This window comes from Pristiophorus japonicus, chromosome 20 (assembly GCF_044704955.1).
Source record: "Pristiophorus japonicus isolate sPriJap1 chromosome 20, sPriJap1.hap1, whole genome shotgun sequence".
NCBI lineage: Eukaryota > Metazoa > Chordata > Chondrichthyes > Pristiophoridae > Pristiophorus > Pristiophorus japonicus.
In genome coordinates, this window is record NC_091996.1 from 25,257,861 (window position 1) to 25,279,773 (window position 21,913).

At 46.8% G+C, this 21,913-nt stretch overlaps 1 pseudogene; it reads right to left on the bottom strand.

Annotated features, from left to right (window-relative positions):
• Positions 1-2,502: 2,502 nt before the first annotated feature.
• LOC139233256 (U6 spliceosomal RNA) lies at positions 2,503-2,593 on the bottom strand (annotated as a pseudogene).
• Between the last annotated feature and the right edge of the window lie 19,320 nt (positions 2,594-21,913).

Sequence of the window (21,913 nt, forward strand, 5' to 3'; positions counted from 1 at the left end):
CAAGTCCCTGGAGCAGAACTTGAACCCACAACCTTCTGCCTCAGAGGCGAGTGTGCTACCAACTGAGCCACAGCAGACATATTTGGCAGATCCAATAATATTCGATTGGACAGCTAAATCAGGGAACTTGAAAAAATATTTTGTGGTATGTTAAAGCAAAATGAAGGATAAGTATTGGCTTGCTGTCCCCAAGGGTCGCAGATAAACAGTAACCGCCACGTCATCGCAGAAACCGTGAAGCAAGAGAGAAGATTTCAATCCAATTACTAGGTCACCTGAATTAATACCAAAGACTAACAGTATACATACTCATCTTCTGCACAGACCAGGTAAAGTGGGGTAATCGTTTGTAGTCACTGTAGAACGGGACAAAATTATGTTACCTAAGTGTATGGACAATATGGAGTATTTCTCTGTTCAGTCCGTAAGGGTACCTTGAGCTTCCAGTCGCCTGTCACTTTAATTCTTCGCTCCACTCCCACTCTGATCTCTCCGTCCTCGGTCACTTGTACTGTTACACTTACAATCTGCGTTTGGTTTTCCCAATGTAGAGGAGACTGCACCGTGAGCAGTGAATACAGTATACTACATTGAAAGAAGTACAAGTAAATCGCTGTTTCACCTGGAAGGAATGTCTCAGCTAGTCTGACTTTTACCTCTGTACATCAGTACTTATATAACCAAAGCAATTTAAATTGGAGTTGGAACCACTTCCCTTTGGGGTTTAATGGGAAGGGCTTGAAACTTTCTACAACAGATTCCCCGTTTCCACTTTATAGATACAGAGCCAATAATGCTCAACATAGTCTTGTCATTTCCCTTTAGCGTGTACAGCTTCATTGATGTTTTTTTCAGAGAGCACGCATCCACAATGACTATAGAAAGCAACTGCACGGCATATGGTAATTTATTTCTAAAACACCATTTAAAAAAAGAATCAAAAACAAAATTAATACGAGCTGTGGTGGGAAAGTAACAATAGAGATATTCTTACCGGGATGAAGCAACATCACTCTATAGAAACAAGGCACCAGCAGAAGGTGATGCACTCCAAGATTCCGGGACTTCACAAGAGCTGATGCTTAATATTGAATGATGGTTTCACAAGTTATTTGAGGGACCTGTACTCAATAAAATATACATTTTAAGCGGTGGAACTCTCATAATAATTCATCACTATAATACTGAACACCGAATGAAGATTATTGAGAGGGTGCCAGTGGCAAAGTAACTCAAGGTAAATCCTGTACGGCTTCTGTTGACATATCAGGGTGACGACAGTGCCAAGTAAGCAACAATATCAAAGCTGTGACAGATAGGAAGGATCAAGGTTTGTCAAAAAGCAGTTGGAGGTAAAGAGGTGAAGACATCATCATAGACAGTCCCTCAGAATCGAGGAAGACTTGCTTCCACTCTTAGCATGAGTTCTTAGGCGGCTGTACAGTCCAATATGGGAATTACAGTCTCTGTCACAGATGGGACAGATAGTCATTGAGGGAAAGAGTGGGCAGGGAGCCTGGTTTGCCATACACTCCTTCCGCTGCCTGCGCTTGATTTCTGCATGCTCTCGGTGACGATACGCAAGGAGCTCAGCGCCCTCCCGAATGCACTTCCTCCACGTAGGGCGGTCTATGGCCAGGGACTCCCAGGTATCAGTGGAGATGTCGCACGTTATCAGGGAGGCTTTGAGGGTGTCCTTGTAACGTTTCCTCTGCCCGCCTTTGGCTTGTTTGCCGTGGGCGAGTTCCGAGTAGAGTGCTTGCTTTGGGAGTCTCGTGTCTGGCGTGCGAACTATGTGGCCTGCCCAGCGGAGCTGATCAAGTGTGGTCAATGCTTCAATGCTGGAGATGTTGGCCTGGTCAAGGATGCTAATATTTGTGCGTCTGTCCTCCCAGGGGATTTGCAGGATCTTGCGGAGACATCGCTGGTGGTATTTCTCCAGCGACTTGAGATGTCTACTATACATGGTCCACGTCTCTGAGCCATACCGTAGGTGGTGTATCAATACAGCGGTGCGTGGAGTACAACCAAACCTTTCTTTCAGCGGGGTGTTTTTTTTCCCCTGGGGATTACCTGAAAAAGCCTGTAGACACTGGAAATTCCGCCATCTTGTGCAATGCAAGGCTGTAATGTATTTGCTTCATGGGTTCCTTGCTTAAGATTTCATAGCAACACATTACTATTGAGAACTAGTTGGTTTATTAGCAAAGGTTTAACAACCACACTACACATTACCAGTTCATCCACCAGGCTACAACCACCTGCCTCATCGTGGATCTTCAAAACCCAAATGGCTGGGGTTTTATTGATTCTTGTGAACATCACGTGACTGGCTAAGTCACTCCCAACTCAACAGCTCTACAATTATTTTTAGTAAATCTATAAATCAAGTGCCCCCCTTAAAAAGGGACACTAAAACTGACAAATTCACAAATTAAACTTTGGATGTTAAACAATCAAAATTTTTAGACAATAAATGGTCAAATTAGAATTTGATTGCCAAAAAATATGGAACGCGTCAAGAATTTGCGCAGGGGCCATGCTAATCTTCTCTGTATCGTTCCTGTTATGTATGCAGACTATAGATATACTCTCTGTATTGTCACTGTATAGTTGCATAAGATGGAGACTTGTTTACCTGATGTACTATCAATAAGGTTTACACTGTGTATGTACTATGCTGGCACCACTAGAGGGTGCAACTGGTGGAGACCGGGGTTTCCTGCACTGGTGGCAGGGGCCATATAAAAGGGGAGCCACCATGCAGCTGCCTCACTCTGGAGTTATGAATAAAGGACCAAGGTCACTACAGTTTGAGTACAACACATTGCCTCGTGGAGTCATTCATCAGTACACTACAGACATAATACTTCTAATTTTAGTATATGTGCTGCCAAAGCGAGCACATCAACAGCTCTACAACTATTTTAGTTGTCTCAGTAATCAAGTTCCCCCGAGTAAAGGGGGGGGCACACTCCAAAAACTTTTCAAGTGCCCCCTTGTTTTTTTTTGTATTTTGTTTTGTAATTTTTTGAGGGCACTAGAAACACAAATTATACAAGTGCCCCCTGGCTAAAAGGGGGGGGGAGACACACACACACACACTAAAACCGACAACTTAAACAAATTAAACTTGAGACATTAAGATCAAATTAAAATTTGGTTGCCGGGGGTAATGAGGCAATCCAGTCCCTCCGGCGCCCACCTCTCGCGGAAGGCCGTGAGCGTACCGGTGGACACCGCGTGCTCCATCTCCAGGGACACCCTGGTCCGGATGTAACCACGGAAGAGAGGCAGGCAGTTGGGCTGAACGATCGTCAACAGCTCTACAACTCTTTTGTAGGAAACAATAAATAAACATTAAATCAAGTGCTCCCTTCTTAAAGCGGGGGACACTCCAAACACTTTTCAACTGCTCTTTTTATGATTTTTTTTGTTTTTGTGTTTAAAAAATTTTTTTTTGGGGGGCACTAAAATCATAAATTTTACAAGTGCCGCCTATAAAAGGGGAGGGGGACACTAAAACTGGCAATAAAACAAATTAAACTTTAAAACATATAAAATCAAATTAAAATTTGGTTGCCGGGGGTGATAATGCACTCCAGTCCCTCCGGTGCCCACCTCGTGCGGAAGGCAACGAGCGTACCGGTGGACACCGCGTGCTCCATCTCTAAGGACACCCTGGCCCGGATGTAGGCGCGGAAGAGAGGCAGGCATTTGGGCTGAACGATCGTCAACAGCTCTACAACTCTTTTTGAGGAGTACAAATAAACATTAGATCGAGTGCCCCACGATCTGGGGGACACACCAGACACTTATAACTGCCCCCTTTTTTTCTTGTTTTTTTTGTGTTTTTTTTTCCTTTTGTGATTTTTTTGGGGCATTAAAATCATATAATTTACAAGTGCCCCCTATAAAAGGGGAGGGGGACACTAAAACCCAGCAATTAAAACAAATTAAACTTTAAAACAAATAAAATCAAATTAAAATTTGGTTGCCGGGGGTGATAATGCACTCCAGTCCCTCCGGCGCCCACCTCTCGTGGAAGGCAACGAGCGTACCGGTGGACACCGCGTGCTCCATCTCTAAGGACACCCTGGCCCGGATGTAGGCGTGGAAGAGAGGCAGGCATTTGGGCTGAACGATCGTCAACAGCTCTACAACTCTTTTAGGGGGAAGACAAAATAAACATTAAATCAAGTGCCCCCCGATCTGGGGGACACTCCAGACACTTATACCTGCCCTCTTTTTTTTTTGTGTTTTTTTTTTTCCTTTTGTGATTTTTTTTTGGGGCATTAAAATCATATAATTTACAAGTGCCCCCTATAAAAGGGGGAGGGGGACACTAAAACCGGCAATTAAAACAAATTAAACTGTAAAATAAATAAAATCAAATTAAAATTTGGTTGCCGGGGGTGATAATGCACTCCAGTCCCTCCGGCGCCCACCTCTCGCGGAAGGCCGCGAGCGTACCGGTGGACACCGCGTGCTCCATCTCTAGGGACACCCTGGCCCGGATGTACGCGCGGAAGAGAGGCAGGCAGTTGGGCTGAACGACCGTGAACAGCTCTACAAACCTGTGAGCATACTCACAGGTGCGTAAATTACAAAGGCAAGCCCCAAGCATGAAACATCAAAGAGTCCACGTGTATACTGGGCCCAACTTCAGTTTCCCGACAGCTGCTGTCACTCAGCAAAGCAGGAACGAGCCCGAGTACACTGGACAGCTGTCGGGCGCTGGTGACCATACCTCGGAGTACGGGCATTTAATCAGCCGCCATGTTCAAAAATTCTTCATTAATTTGCGAGTGAAAAGAAATACCTTATATGGACAGCAAATAGGGGCTGGCCATTGGCATAGACTAATCAAGGAATTAAGGTGATTTCACGAGAGAAAACTCACTGATCATCCCACCTTTAGAACAGAGAGAAAGGGCCCGAAATTCAGTACCCCTGGAAAGCTGGTGTTACCCCCACCTTTTTGGGGCCATTAGCGCCAAAATTATTTCGTAGCTGGGCCGCTCCATATTTTGCTCCAAAAGTGAAAAAATGGGTTCCAGCGCTATGGAACCCTTCCAAGGTGGATTTTTCAGCGGTGTGGCTGTCTCAATTAGAGTGTTATGACAACGGAGAAATTCAGCATGCAGGTAACGGTTTCTAACAAGCCAGCTGCTCCCTGGCCTTTAGAAACATAGAAACATAGAAAATAGGTGCAGGAGTGGGTCATTCGGCCCTTCGAGCTTGCACCACCATTCAATAAGATCATGGCTGATCATTCCCTCAGTACCCCTCCCTTTCCTGCTTTCTCTCCATACCCCTTGACCTCTTTAGCCGTAAGGGCCATATCTAACTCACTCTTGAATATATCCAATGAACTGGCATCAACAACTCTCTGCGGTAGGGAATTCCACAGGTTAACAACTCTGAGTGAAGAAGTTTCTCCTCATCTCAGTCCTAAATGGCCTACTCCTTATCCTAAGACTGTGTCCCCTGATTCTGGACTTCCCAAACATCGGAAACATTCTTCCCGCATCTAACCTGTCCAGTCCCGTCAGAATTTTATATGTTTCTATGAGATCCTCATCTCATCTTTCTAAACTCCAGTGAATAAAGGCCAAGTCGATCCAGTCTCTCCTCAGGTGTCAGTCCAGCCATCCCGGGAATCAGTCTGGTGAATCTTTGCAGCACTCCCTCAATAGCAAGAACGTCCTTCCTCAGATTAGGAGACCAAAACTGAACACAATATTCCAGGTGAGGCTTCACCAAGGCCCTGTACAACTGCAGTAAGACCTCCCTGTTCCTATACTCAAATCTCATAGCTATGAAGGCCAACATACCATTTGCCTTCTTCACCACCTGCTGTATTTGCATGCCAACTTTCAATGACTGATGTACCATGACACCCAGGTCTCATTGCACCTCCACTTTTCCTAATCTGCCGCCATTCAGATAATATTCTGCTTTCGTGTTTTTGCCCCCAAAGTGGATAACCTCACATTTGTCCACATTATACGGCATCTGCCATGCATTTGCCCATTCACCTAACCTGTTCAAGTCACTCTGCAGCCTCTTAGCATACTCCTCACAGCTCACACCGCTACCCAGTTTAGTGTCATCTGCAAACTTGGAGATATTACACTCAATTCCTTCATCCAAATCATTAATATATATTGTAAATAGCTGGGGTCCCAGCACTGAACCCTGCAGCACCCCACTAGTCACTGCCTGCCATTCTGAAAAGGACCCGTTTATCCTGACTCTCTGCTTCCTGTCTGCCAACCAGTTCTCTATCCACATCAGTACATTATCCCCAATACCATGTGCTTTAAATTTGCACACCAATCTCTTGTACGGAACTTTGTCAAAAGCCTTTTGAAAGTCCAAATACACCACATCCACTGGTTCTCTCTCCCTTGTCCACTCTACTAGTTACATCCTCAAAAAATTCTAGAAGATTTGTCAAACATGATTTCCCTTTCATAAATCCATGCTGACTTGGACCGATCCTGTCACTGCTTTCCAACTGCGCTGTTATTTCATCTTTAATAATTGATTCCAACATTTTTCCCACTACTGAAGTCAGGCTAACTGGTCTATAATTACCTGTTTTCTCTCTCCCTCCTTTTTTAAAAAGTGGCGTTACATTAGCTAACCTCCAGTCCATAGGAACTGATCCCGAGTTGATAGACTGTTGGAAAATGAACCTTGGTTGAGCCAAAAACCCTGTGCCATGTGTAATTTTGTTCTTATAAATTCTGACATCAAAGAACCGTGTCACGGGGGACTAGGCATTTAGTAACTCTTATAGTGTTCACTTTGGTAGGAAGAATAAGGAGGCCACTTATTCCTTGCTTCTGCTCTAAAAGTGAGTTCTTAGGTGACTGAACAGTCCAATATGAGAATTACAGTATCTGTCACAGGTGGGACAGACAGTGGTTGAAGGAAAGGGTGGGTGGGGTGTCTGGTTTGCCGCACGCTCCTTCCGCTGTCTGCGCTTGGTTTCTGCATGCTCTCGGCGACGAGACTCGAGGTGCTCAGCGCCCTCCCGGCTGCTCTTCCTCCACTTGGGGCGGTCTTGGGTCAGGGATTCCCAGGTGCTAGTGCAGATGTTGCACTTTATCAAGGAGGCTTTGAGGGTGTCCTTGTAACGTTTCCTCTGCCCACCTTGGGCTCGCTTGACGTATAGGAGTTCCGAGTAGAGTGTTTGCTTTGGGAGTCTCGAGTCGGACATGCAGACGATGTGGCCCGCCCAATGGAGCTGGTCGAGTGTGGTCAGTGCTTCGATACTGGGGATGTTGTCCTGATCGAGAACACTGACGTTCGTGCGCCTGTCTTTTCAGGATCTTGCGGAGGCAGCGCTGGTGGTACTTCTCCAGTGCTTTGAGGTATCTACCTCACGTCTCTGAGCCATACAGGAGGGCGGGTATTACTACAGCCCTGTAGACCATAAGGTTGGTGCCAGATTTGAGGTCCTCGTCTTCAAACACTCTCTTCTTGGCATACCGAAACTGAAACTATTTACCTACCAAACGGACCCGATCGCGACAAAACTCTAGCCATGTCGCGTTCGTGCACCGACTGGGAAACCTCGCGGGGGCATTGCCTGAAAAAGCTATCGGTTTCTTAAGTGAATATTGAGGGCGTGGCCGTTTTCCAGTGGCCTGCCGTTGATGACCACACCGCGCCATTAACTCCTTTAGCATAGCTTCACTCCACCACTTCCGGTGGAAGTGTGCAAATCCCGCTCAAATCCCGCGCCCCCCCCCCTCCTCCACCCCCACCCCCCAAACTGAATATGGCTCGGGGAGGGAAAAAAACCCGACCTCGGCGGCCGATCGATTTTTTCAGGGTCGGTGAATTTCGGCCCCTTTAAATCTTTTTTTAAAAACCCTCTCATTATTTATAATAAAGATGAACATTTTTGTCCAAGCCATGAAGTGTTTTTGGCCTCACTGTTTGACCGTTCTCCTGTGGTTGGCCATTCTTCACATCAGCAGTCTGTTTAATCTTTCTTTCTCTGTCACACTTATTGCTTTTGGCGGGTAAAACATTGGGGGGGATTTTCACTTACTGCTTGCCTGATTTGCTCGCTTGAAAAAGAAGTGATGGGCCAATGAAAGCCGTAGGAGGTTACCCACCCATTTCAACTTTCAGGCAGGCCTTTAACTGGGCACCAATCAGGGTCCTACAACCTGTTGTTGTAGGTGCTCAGAGACTCAACGACAATACTTAAAGGGATGTTTTCTGGACTCTTTGTGCTCCTCAGGGTGCCACATAAATCTCGTGACCCATGGCTGCCCGTTCATGTGACACCCCCCCCCCCAAATACCCCGGCCCAGTATTGAGGCTTATGGAACCAAGGCGGATAGATGGAGTTAAGATACACCTCAGCCACGATCTAATTGAATGGCGGAACAGACTCAAGGGGCAGAATGGCCTACGCCTGTTTGCTAAGTATCCATGCCCACCTCTCACAACAGGCCTCACCAGCCATGGAGTAGCCAGCCAGAAACTGGTGATCTGCAACAGCGAACCCGAGTACAGCTCGCCGAAACGACGGAGGCACTAACGGGAGGAGCAAATGCTCCTCATTTCCAGCCCTCGTCTTTTAGTTGCAATTGTTTGAGAATTAAAAAAAAATTTAATCTCACTGAGACCTCTGTATTTTCTGTTTGCTTTTAATGCATTTTTATTTCATAAGTATAAGTCACGTTAAAAATTGAACAGCTTCCAATGTGCCTGAGGTCCGTGAATGATGGTTAAATGTGTTAAAACTTAAATGTTAAGACTCAAAAAAGAATTATACTGACGTGGGTTCGGAGTTTCCTTGGGCCTCGGTTGTTTACGCTGATTTATACCCATTTACGCCCATTTTACATTTGGGTGTATTCCAACGAGATTGGGTGTATCTTGACATCGGCAAAATGGGTGCCACTCCAGGCACAATTTCCAGTGCAACTTCTGGGCTGCGCCCAAGGAGGAAACTCCAGGCCAGTATCTCCAGTATAACGGAATTAGGTCTGTTGTAGATTTGAAAGCCTGACAATGCATCAGATGGGCTACATTCGACCAGTTCCGTTAGGCAGGCCACATCGCCCGCATGCCTGACACAAGACTCCCAAAGCAAGCGCTCTACTCGGAACTCCTACACGGCAAGCGAGTCCCGGGTGGGCAGAGGACACCCTCAAAGCCTCCTTGCAACATCCCCACCGACGCCTGGGAGTCCCTGGCCCAAGACCGCCCCAAGTGAAGGAAGAGCATCCGGGAGGGCGCTGAGCAACTTGAGTCTCGTCACCGAGGGCATGCAGAAAGCAAGCGCAGGCAGCGGAAGGAGCGTGCGACAAACCACGCTCCCCACCCACCCTTTCCTTCAATGACTGTCTGTCCCACCTGTGACAGTGACTGTAATTCCCGTATTGGACTGTTCAGTCACCTGAGAACTCACTTTTAGAGTGGAAGCAAGTCTTCCTCGATTTTGAGGGGCTGCCTATGATGATGACAATGCATCAGATGGGAAGCACTTTGATTGTATTCAGACTGTGGTATTCAGATTCATTGTGCAATGTAAACACATTATCGTCACATATTGTGTCACTGTCCGCTCACTCCTGAAGGTAGCAGTGTGGTGCAATGTCAAAGAGGGGTCAGAAAATGCATTAATGATGAGATGACTCTGATATTCAATTACCTTTTCGATGGCGCATTCAGTGCTACTAAAGTGAGAAAAAATGCTTCATCTCTTCGAGTAGTCATCATCATCATCATCATAGGCAGTCCCTCGGAATCAAGGGAGACTTGCTTCCACTCTTAAAATGAGTTTTTAGGTGGTTGAACAGTCCAATATGAGAACTTCAGTCCCTGTCACAGGTGGGACAGACAGTGGTTGAAGGAAATGGTGGGTGGGACTAGTTTGCCGCACGCTCCTTCCGCGGCCTGCGCTTCATTTCTGCATGCTCTCGGCGATGAGACTCGAGGTGCTCAGCGCCCTCTCGGATTCACTTCCTCCACTTAGGGCAGTCTTTGGCCAGGGATTCCCAGGTGTCAGTGGCGATGTTGCACTTTATCAGGGAGGCTTTGAGGGTGTCCCTGTAACGTTTCCTCTGTTCACCTTTGGCTCGTTTGCCGTGAAGAAGTTCCGAGTAGAGCGCTTGCTTTGGGAGTCTTGCGTCTGGCATGCGGACAATGTGGCCTGCCCAGCGGAGTTGATCAAGTATAGTCAATGCTTCAATGCTGAGGATGTTGGCCTGGTCGAGTCCATATTATTAGTTGGGGGCGGCGGGGGGGGGGGCGGGGGGAGGTGATGACGGCACGGCTCATTTTATGTTGAGTTGTGCCCTTACCATGACATCCCACCTGCAAGAACACAGACTGTGCTTTTCTGTTGTCCAACTGGTGGCTATCCTTCTTGTGGGGATCGGCAGAGAGGGGAGGTAAATGGCGTCTCTCTGCGGCCAAGCTGGCTACAAGAGGACATGTCTGATGAGGGGCCACGAGAACAAACTTGCAGACTTGGTAAAGCGAGAGCTGAGCCAGGCAGGTCTGCAGTACTCTTGGGCATATTGATCATTAACCCGCCAATCTGGGCCACTGATGAGATGTTCAAACATGTCCCGAGGGCTGAATACTTCACACTCAACTCAAGGTAACCCCCGGAAAACAATGGACTGTCTGGCAAAGTGGTCCTAGCTGGATAAGCAGCTGGAACACAACCAGAGTTGCTGGTAAACTGGCAGCCTGTAAATGTCTTGGCAAAGTGAAGAAAATTTTGAGTTCTTGTAAGATTTTTTTAGTTTTGAGCATTTAGTGGACAATTTGCATCTTGCTTATTTTGCCCAGGTTTTGTTTTCTGTGGAGCTGCTGTTGCAGCTTTATGATCTCGGTAAAAGTTCCATAAGTTGGTCTAAAATTGAAGCCATTTCCAGAAAATAGGTTTGGTAATACACACTGCGATATGTGTGTGCACGAGGTCCGTGCAGCAGAGCTGGTCTCCAGTCGTCGTGGGTAATCCTTGCCACTGGGCCAAGACCTCGCTCTGTCAAGCCCGTGTGGTGGCTGGTGTGCAATGGCCATCACACGTTAAAAATATTCATGCACAGGCATCTTCCACCCTTCAGGATTTAGTTCGGGACCTGGAATTTTGGGTCTTTCATTGAAACACCTATGAACTTTTTGACGTGGAAGCAAGTCATCCTCGATTCGAGGGACTGCCTATGATGAGCCTGTAATAATTATTGCTATTACATGTTCTATTTTTCCTTCATTCTCGGATGGAATCTGCCACTGTAATTTTTGATGCACAGGCACAGTAGTAGAGTGGTTATGTACTGGACTAATCCAGAGGCCTGAACTAATTAGCTGGAGACGTGAGCTTAAATCCCACCACGGCAGCTGGGAAATTTGAATTCATTTAATTAAATAAATATGGAATTAAAACGCTAGTATCAGTAATGGTGACCATGAAATTATCGGATTGTCGTAAAATCCCATCTGGTTCACTAATGTCCTTTAGGGAAAGAAATCTGCCACCCTTACCCAGTCTGGCCTCGATGTGACTCCATAAGAACATAAGAAATAGGAACAGGAGTAGGCCATACGGCCCCTCGAGCCTGCTCTGCCATTCAATATCATGGCTGATCTGATCATGGAATCAGCTCCACTTCCCTGCCTGCTCCCCATAAACTCTTATTCCCTTATCATTTAAGAAACTGTCTATATCTGTCTTAAATTTATTCAATGTCCCAACTTCCATAGCTCTCTGAGGCAGCAAATTCCACAGATTTATAACACGCTGAGACAAGAAATTCCTCCTCATCTCTATTTTAAATGGACGGCCCCTTATTCTAAGATCATGCCCTCTAGTTCTAGCCTCCCCCATCAGTGGAAACATCCTCTCTGCATCCACCTTGTCAAGCCCCCTCATAATATTACATGTTCCGATAAGATCACCTCTCATTCTTCTGAATTGCAATGAGTAGAGGCCCAACCTACTCAACCTTTCCTCATAAGTCAACCCCCTCCTCCCCGGAATCAACCTAGTGAACCTTCTCTGAACTGCCTCCAAAGCAAGTATATCCTTTCGTAAATATGGAAACCAAAACTACACGCAGCATTCCAGATGTGGCCTCACCAATACCTTATATAGCTGTAGTAAGACTTCCCTGTTTTTATACTCCATCCCCTTTGCAATAAAGGCCAAGATACCAATGGCTTTCCTGATCACTTGCTGTACCTGCATACTATCCTTTTGTGTTTCATGCACAAGTGCCCCCAGGTCTTGCTGTACTGTGGCACTTTGTAATCTTTCTCCATTTAAATAATAACTTGCTCTTTGATTTTTTTTCTGCCAAAGTGCATGACCTCACACTTTCTAACATTATACTCCATCTGTTAAATTTTTGCCCACTCACTTAGCCTGTCTATGTCCTTTTGCAGATTTTGTGTGTCCTCCTCACATATGCTTTTCCTCCCATCTTTGTATCATCAGCAAACTTGGCTATGTTACACTCAGTCCCTTCTTCCAAATCGTTAATATAGTTTGTAAATAGTTGGGGTCCCAGCGCTGATCCCTGTGGCATCCCACTAGTTACTGATTGCCAACCAGAGAATGAACCATTTATCCCGACTCTCTGTTCTCTGTTAGTTAGCCAATCCTCTATCAATGCTAATATATTACCCCCAACCCTATGAACTTTTATCTTGTGCAGTAATTTTTTATGTGGCACCTTGTCAAATGCCTTCTGGAAGTCCAAATACACCACATCTACTGGTTCCCTTTATCCACCCTGTTCATTACATCCTCAAAGAACTCCAGCAAACTTGTCAAACATGACTTCCCCTTCATAAATCTATGCTGACTCTGTCTGACCGAATTTTGCTTTTCCAAATGTCCTGCTACTGCTTCTTTAATAATGGACTCCAACATTTTCCCAACCAGAGATGTTAGGCTAACTGGTCTATAGTTTCCTGCTTTTTGTCTGCCTCCTTTTTTTAAATAGGGGCGTTACATTTGCAGTTTTCCAATCTGCTGGGACCTCTCCAGAATCCAGGGAATTTTGGTAAATTACAACCAATGCATCCACAATCCCTGCCGCTACTTCCCGTAAGACCCTAGGATGCAAGCCATCAGGCCCAGGGGATTTATCCGCCTTTAGTCCCATTATCTTACTGAGTATCACCTCCTTAGTGATTGTGATAAGTTCCTCCCCCCCTATAGCCCCTAGACTATACACTGTCGGAATATTGTTAGTGTCCTCTACCGTAAAGACTGATACAAAATATTTGTTCAGAGTTTCTGCCATCTCCATGTTCCACATTTCTAATTCCCCGGTCTCGTCCTCTAAGGGACCAACATTTACTCCAGATCCACAGCAATATGATTGACTCTTAGCTGCCCTCTGAAATGATGGCTCACCAGCACCTTCTCAAGGGCAATTAGGGATTGGCAATAAATGCTGGCTTTGCCAGCAATGCCCACATCCTATGGACGAATAAATAAAAAACAAATGTAAAGGTCATTTCCACCAGTACCAACCATTTTTAGAATGCATTATAATTAGCTGAGTCTTAATTCCGACCGTCACTGTAATGAATAAAGCACAGTGGAATAAAGGTTCGTCTTCAGCACTGCCGGTGAAGGTGAAGGGATTTAGATGTCAGGAACTTACATCAGGACTTTGGGCACAGGCCTCACATGATCTTTCAGTCATTAATTTGAACGGATGGAAAATCAAGTGGTGGGGGGAGGAAACGGCCCCTGAATCTATGTTATGTGCGCCCAGCACACATTCCTAGGAGCGCTGAACACCAACATTTAACCCAACATGGTCACGTGATGCTGATTGCCTATAATAGAAACAATTCAGTCCTTCCTTCCTCGAAAGAGTATTTTTGTACCAGTTCGGTTAATAGAAACATAGAAAATAGGTGCAGGAGTAGGCCATTTGGCACTTCGAGCCTGCACCACCATTCAATATGGTCATGGCTGATCATGCAACTTCAGTACCACACTCCCACCTTCTCTCCATATCCCCTGATCCCCTTAGTCATAAGGGCCACATCTAACTCCCTCTTGAATATATCCAATAAACTGGACTCAACAACTTTCTGTGGTAGAGAATTCCACAGGTTCACAATTCTCTGGGTGAAAAAGTTTCTCCTCATCTCGCTCCTAAATGGCTCACCCCTTATCCTTAGACTGTGACCCCTGGTTCTGGACTTCCCCAACATCGGGAACATTCTTCCTGCATCTAACCTGTCCAATCCCGTCAGAATTTTATATGTTTCCATGAGCTCCCCTCTCATTCTTCTAAATTCCAGTGAGTATAAGCCTAGCCGATCCAGTCTTTCTTCATATGTCAATCCTGCCATCCTGGGAATCAGTCTGGTGAACCTTCGCTGCACTCCCTCAATAGCAAGCATATCCTTCCTTAAATTAGGAGACCAAAACTGCACACACTACGCAAGTTGTGGTCTCACCAAGGCCCTGAACAACTGCAATAAGACCTCCCTGCTCCTATACTCAAATCCTCTCGCTATGAAGGCCAGCATGCCATTTGTTTTCTTTACTGCCTGCTGTACCTGCATGCCTACGTTCAGTGACTGATGTACCATGACACCCAGGTCTCGTTGCACCTCCCCTTTTACTAATCTGTCACCATTCAGATAATAATCTGCCTTCCTGTTTTTGCCACCAAAGTGGATAACCTCACATTTATCCACATTACACTGCATCTGCCATGCATTTGCCCATTCACCTAACCTGTTCAAGTCACCCTGCAGCTTCTTAGCATCCTCCTCACAGCTCAGACAGCCACCCAGCTTAGTGTCAGCTGCAAACTTGGAGATATTACATTCAATTCCTTCGTCTAAATCATTAATGTATATTGTAAATAGCTGGGGTCCCAGCACTGAACCTTGCGGTACTAGTCACTGTCTGCCATTCTGAAAATGACCCGTTTATTCCCATTCTTTGCAACCTGTCTGACAACCAGTTCTCTATCCACATCAATACATTACCCCCAATGCCATGTGCCTTACTTTTGCACACTAATCTCTTATGTGGGACCTTGTCAAAAGCCTTTTGAAAGTCCAAATCCACCACATCCACTCTACTAGTTACATCCTCAAAAAACTCTAGAAGATTTGCCAAGCATAATTTCCCTTTCATAAATCCACACTGACTTGGACCGATCCTGTCACTGCTTTCCAAATGCATCTTTACATCTTTACATCTTTATTATTACATCTTTAATAATTGATTCCAGCATTTTCCCCACCACCGATGTCAGGCTAACCGGTCTATAATTTCCTGTTTTCGCTCTCCCTCCTTTTTTAAAAAGTGGGGTTACCTCCAATCCATAGGTATTTATCCAGAGTCCATGGAATTTTGGAAAATTTCACTAATGCATCCACTATTTCTAGGGCCACTTCCTTCAGGACTCTGGGATGCAGACTATCAGGCCTTGCGGATTTATCGGCCTTCAGTCCCATCAGTTTCCCTAACATCATTTCCTGACTATTAAGGATTTCCATCAGTTCGTCCTTCTCAATAGACTCTCGGTCCACTAGTATTTTATATTTACAATACTTTGTAATGTAGGAAGACACGGCAGCCAATGAAAGGTAACTTCTTTGCTCGGTTCAGGTACTGACGAACCCGTTGTTTACTCCCAACGTTTGGGGGTGGAAATTTGGTTCTGCCGTTTATGAGGCGGTGTCACCGTCTGAGTGCTGATTTTGCCAAATTCACTTTTTACACCCATAGATGAGAGAGCAGCGCTAAAAAGTGGTGTTGCACACTCATCCTCGGGCGGGAGTACAGGAGGCCGACTGAATGTCGCATCGGTTGAAAAAACGGGAAGAAAAGGGACGAAAGAAATAACTAAAACTTCTCCGACCTGCACACAAACTTCCCCATTATTAAAACGAATGAAAAAAACGAAGAAATAAAGAAAAAAACTTACCTTCCTTTCTGTGCGATTCCGCCCAAGATCCGCAGTTTAAGCACCACTTTTTTCAGGCTGTATAGCCGCCTGCCGGTACAGTAGCCGAACAAAGCAAATATCGCGTCAGAGGCACCAAAGAGGCATTGCACGCTGGACGATGTCACCACGCGGGTGGCATTAGCCGGTGCGGCATTGCCTCTTGGCATCTCTGCTAAAGATTTCAGCCGGGGTGTGGATGCCGCTTAACCACGCCTTTGCCGCCCGTTTGCCCCTATCGCCGGCGGTAACGGGCGGCGTACACAACCCAATTTCGACCCCTTGATGTTTTATTTCAGAAGCTTCAGCGATAGTGGCAGCTTCTTTTTTTTATCTCAGTGGCACCTTTTTGTTTTCGTGTGTTGTGTCAGAACATTGGTTTCCGAAAACTGTCGAAGCAAATCATCCACTTGTTTTAAAAAAAAAATGATATATGGAGAATGTACCCATCATCATCATCATACTCGCACATTAGATCCACAGGAGTTTGACATGATACAGCTTGGAGCATTTCCACTCCATCAAATATCACACAAAATCGTGTCCTCACTAGAAATAGTGGATGCATTGGTGGTCCTTTTCCAACATTCCATGGACTCTGGATCAGTTCCTACGGACTGGAGGATAGCTAATGTAAAACCACTTTTTAAAAAAGGAGGGAGAGAGAAAACGGGTAATTATAGACCGGTTAGCCTGACATCAGTGGTGGGGAAAATGTTGGAATTAATTATTAAAGATGTAATAGCAGCGCGTTTGGAAAGCAGTGACAGGATCGGTCCAAGTCAGCATGGATTTATGAAGGGGAAATCATGCTTGACAAATCTTCTAGAATTTTTTGAGGATGTAACTAGTAGAGTGGACAAGGGAGAACCAGTGGATGTGGGGCATTTGGACTTTCAAAAGGCTTTTGACAAGGTCCCACACAAGAGATTAGTGTGCAAAATCAAAGCACATGGTATTGGGGGTAATGTATTGACGTGGATAGAGAACTGGTTGGCAGACAGGAAGCCAAGTGTAAAGTCCTTACACAATACTACAAATCCACACGAGGCACATTCTATGGACAAGGTCACTCTGTGACGTGCACCTTTATTCACAGGACCAAGAAGTGATGACCCTGCGTGGGACCTCCCTTTATATACCTGGATGACCAGATGAGGAGTGTCTCCCACAAGTTCACCCCCTGTGGTCAATGTGTGCATTTCTCAAGTATATACAGTTTTGCAGTGTTGTTACATGAAGGTTACATACATGACATCATCTCCGCCCCAATGTCTTATTGGGATCACAGGTTAAGTCTTTCGGGTGGTCTGTGCTCCCTTGTGGAGCGCCGCAGTTGGGGCTCTGGCTGTTGAGCCTTGGCCTGCGTGTCTGTCCCCTGTGGTGATTCCGGCCTGTCCGGACTGACTGCAGGGACTGTGCATGCTGCTGAATGTTCTTGTTGCTCGTTCACTGGCGGTGGTGTGAGCATCATCTCATGATCTTACTCGGGTTCCTCAGAGTCCATGCTGAACCTTTTTTTTACTTGGTCCAAATGCTTGCGGCATATCTGCCCATTGTTAAGTTTAACCACGATGACCCTATTCCCCTCTTTGTCTATTACAGTACCCTCAAGCCATTTGGGCCCCAAAGCGTGATTGAGAACAAATACGGGGTCACCAATTTCTATACATCTCCCCCTTGAATTACGGTCATGGTACTCATTTTGGGACTGGCACTTGCCTTCAACAATGTCGGACAAGACAGGATGAATGAGGGACAGCCGAGTTTTGAGTGTACGTTTCATAAGTAGCTCGGTGGGCGGGACCCCCGTGAGCGAGTGCGGTCGGGATCTATAGGCCAGCAGGAGGCGCGATAAGCGGCATTGAAGGGAGGGACCTTGAATCCTGAGCATGCCTTGTTTTATGATTTGGACTGCACGTTCCGCCTGGCCATTGGAAGCCAGCTTGAACGGTGCTGTCCTGACATGGTTGATGCCATTACCCGACATGAACTCCCGGAATTCGTAGCTAGTGAAACATGGGCCATTATTGCTAACAATGATGTCCGGCAAACCGTGGGTCACAAAGACCGCACGTAGACTCTTCACAGTGGTGGATGTCAGGAACGAATTCAAAATGATGCATTCGATCCATTTCGAGTACGCATCAACCACGATGAGAAACATTTTCCCCATGAACGGACTTGCGTAGTCTATGTGAATGCGTGACCATGGCCTGGTGGGCCAGGCCACAGGCTGAGCAGGGCCTCCCAGGGGGCATTTCCCAGCTGAGCACAGGTCGTGCACCTGTGAACACAGTGTTCCAGGTCTGAATCAATTCCCGACCACCAAACGTGTGACCAGGCAATGGCCTTCATCAGCACGATGCCTGGGTGCTCGCTGTGGAGTTCCCTGATGAAAGCTTCCCTGCCCCTCTGGGGCATGACTACCCGGCTGCCCCATAGTAGGCAGTTGACTTGGATGGAGAGCTCATCCAACCGCCTGTGAAACGGTCTGACCTCCTCAGGGCATGCTCCGTGTGCGGGTGCCCAATCCCCAGTCAGGACATATTTCATAATCAAAGATAGGAGGAGATCTCTGTTGGTCCGGATTTTGATCTGGCAGGCTGTGATGGGGGAGCCTGCGCTGTCAAAGGCATCAACGACCATGACCATCTCAGCGCTTTGCTCCGCTGCCCCCTCAGTGGTGGCCAGTGGAAGCCTGCTGAGCGCGTCAGCGCAATTTTCAGTTCCGGGCTGGTGCCGGATAGTGTAGTCATAAGCAGCGAGCGTGAGAGCCCATCGCTGTATGCGAGCTAATGCGTTGGCATTGATAACATCCCTGTTGTCAGACAGCAAGGCTAACGGCTTGTGGTCCGTTTCTAATTCGAACTTCCTGCCAAAAAGATACTGGTGCATCTTTTTCACCCCATAGATACATGCGAGTGCTTCCTTCTCAACCATCCCATATCAACATTCTGCTTGAGAGCGCGAGCTGGAGGCATAAGCCACAGGTTGGAGTTGCCCCTCAGCATTGTACTGCTGCAACACGCACCCAACCCCATAGGACGATGCATCACATGTCAGAACCAATTTCTTACAGGGGTTGTACAGGGGTCAACAACTTATTTGATCAGAGTAGGTTACGCGGCCGATTGAAAGCCAGTTCTTCACAGTCCCTCCCAAAACCAATCGCAACCCTTACGCAGGAGCACGTGTAGCGGCTCCAACAAGGTGCTTAAGTTCAGCAGAAAGTTCCCGAAATAGTTCAAGAGTCCCAGAAATGAACGCAACTCCGATGTGTTGCAGGGCCTGTGCGCTCGTTGAATCACTTCTGTTTTGGATTCGGTAGGCCGAATTCCGTCTGCAGCAACCCTCCTGCCTAGAAACTCGACTTCGGGAGCCAAAAACACATACTTAGGTTAGGTTTCTTGAGTCGCAGGCCTACCCGGTCCAGTCGGTGTAGCATCTCTTCCAGGTTGTGGAGGTGTTTCTCGGTGTCCCGACCCGTGATGAGGATATCGTCCTGGAATACGATCGTTCCAGGAATGGATTTGAGCAGGCTTTCCATGTTTCTTTGAAAGATCGTGGCCGCTGATCGAATGCCAAATGGGCACCTGTTGTAAACAAACAGTCCCTTGTGCGTGGTGATTGTGGTCAGCAGTTTAGATTCGTCGGCCAGTTCTTGGGTCATGTAGGCTGAAGTGAGGTCCAACTTGGTGAACAGCTTGCTGCCTGCCAGCGTGGCAAAAAGATCCTCCGCTCTCGGAAGCAGGTATTGGTCTTGTAGGGACACCCGGTTGATAGTGGCCTTGTAGTCGCCACAGATTCTGACCGAGCCATCGGCTTTTAGGATGGGAACAATGGGGCTCGCCCAGTCACTGAATTCAACGGGCAAGATGATTCCCTCTCTCAGCAAGCGGTTCAATTCGCTTTCAATTTTCTCCTGCATCACATACGGCACAGCTCTGGCTTTGTGGTGCACTGGTCTGGCGTCTATTGTGATGCGAATCACTACTTTGGTACCTTTGAACGTCCCAACGCCAGGTTGGAATAGCGACTCAAATTGCTGTAGGATCTGTGAGCATGAACTTCGCTCCACAGATGACACTGCATGGACATCACCCCATTTCCAGTTCATCTCAGCTAACCAGCTCCTCCTCAACAGTGCGGGACCATTGCTCGGGACAATCCAGAGCGGCAGCCGGTTCACTGATCCATTGTGTGTGACAGCTAACGTTGCACTGCCTAGCACTGGAATTATTTATTTGGTGTATGTCCGTAATTGAGTCTCAATGCATTCTAGTTTGGGCCTGCTGGTTTTGAGTGGCCATAGCTTTGCGAATTGTTGAACGCTCATGAGTGACTGGCTGATCCCCGTGTCCAGCTCCATCCGGGATACCGTTTAATAGGACCTTCATCATCATAGGTGGCATTTTGGTATATGAGCTGTGAATGTTTGCCACATGAAGCCGCTGAACTTCAGCGTACATTGATTTGCCCCACGCGTCATTCTGCCTCGCAGACCCCTCATCTGGTCCATCCGCCTCGTAAATTAGCCTGGTCACAGGCTTCCTGCACATTCTGGCTAAATGGCCACTGAGGTTACAATTTCTGCAGGCGAACTATTGAAATCTGCAAGTCCTGGCAGCATGTCTGCCCCCACACCTCCAGCATGAACTGAGATTCCCATTGTTGTGGACAAAAGAGCTGTTACCAGGCATTCCTCGCTGATTGTCCCTTTGACTGCTCTTGAGCACCATGTTAGTGGGTGTCAATGGCCCCATCCCAGAATGCATTGTCCACTGGAATGGCGTAAATGTCCGTTCAGCCTGCCATTATCTGTGTTGAAAACCTATTCTGGGGTCTATTGCTGCCTGGGGTGTGTCAAACTGCCCTTGCCTGCCTGCTGGGCTCTGACTCGCAGTTATGATATTGACCCCCTGGAGTCAGGGTTGCGCGCGTATATTATCTTGGTTTCCTCCTCCCCTGCCATGAAAGTCTGAGCCAGCAATGCCGCCGCTTCCAAGGTCAAGTCCTTGGTCTCGATTAACTTTCTGAAAATCCCGGCATGACCGATGCCCTCAATAAAGAAATCCCTTAGCATCTCCCCCCTGCAGGCGTCTGTGAACTTACAGACGCTGGCCAAGCGCCGGAGGTCCGCAACGAAGTCTGGTATGCTCTGTCCTTCCTGACGTCGGTGGGCATAAAATCTGTGTCGGGCCATGTGTATGCTGCTCGCCGGTTTGAGGTGCTCACTGATTAGCTTGCTGAGCTCTTCAAAGGTTTTGTCCACTGGCTTCTCGGGTTCTAGCAGGTCTTTCATGAGCGCATAAGTCTTAGATTCATAGCTGGTCAGTAGATGAGCCCTTCGCTTGTCGGCCACTGCATCTCCCAGCCAGTCCTTCATGACAAAGCTCTGCTGAAGCCTCTCAATGAAATTGTCCCAGTCCTCACCAACACAGTACCGTTCCTCTGTGCTACCGGTGGCCATTCTCATGGGTCGTTGATTCCCGTTTCTCATCGCCACTGTAAAGTCCTTACATAATACCACAAATCCACACATGGCACATTCTATGGACAAGGTCACTCTGTGACCTGCACCTTTATTCACAGGACCAAGAAGTGATGACCCTGCGTGGGACCTCCCTTTATATACCTGGATGACCAGGTGAGGAGTGTCTCCCACAAGTACACCCACTGTGGTCAATGTGTGCATTTCTTAAGTATATACAGTATTGCAGTGTTGCTACATAAAGGTTACATACATGGCACAAAGAATAGGAATAAACACGACCTTTTCAGAATGGCAGGCAGTGACTAGTGGGGTATTGCAGGGTTCAGTGCTGGGACCCCAGCTATTTACAATATACATCAATGATAGAGATGATGGAATTGAATGTAATATCTCCAAATTTGCAGATGACACTAAGCTGCATGGCAGTTTGAGCTGT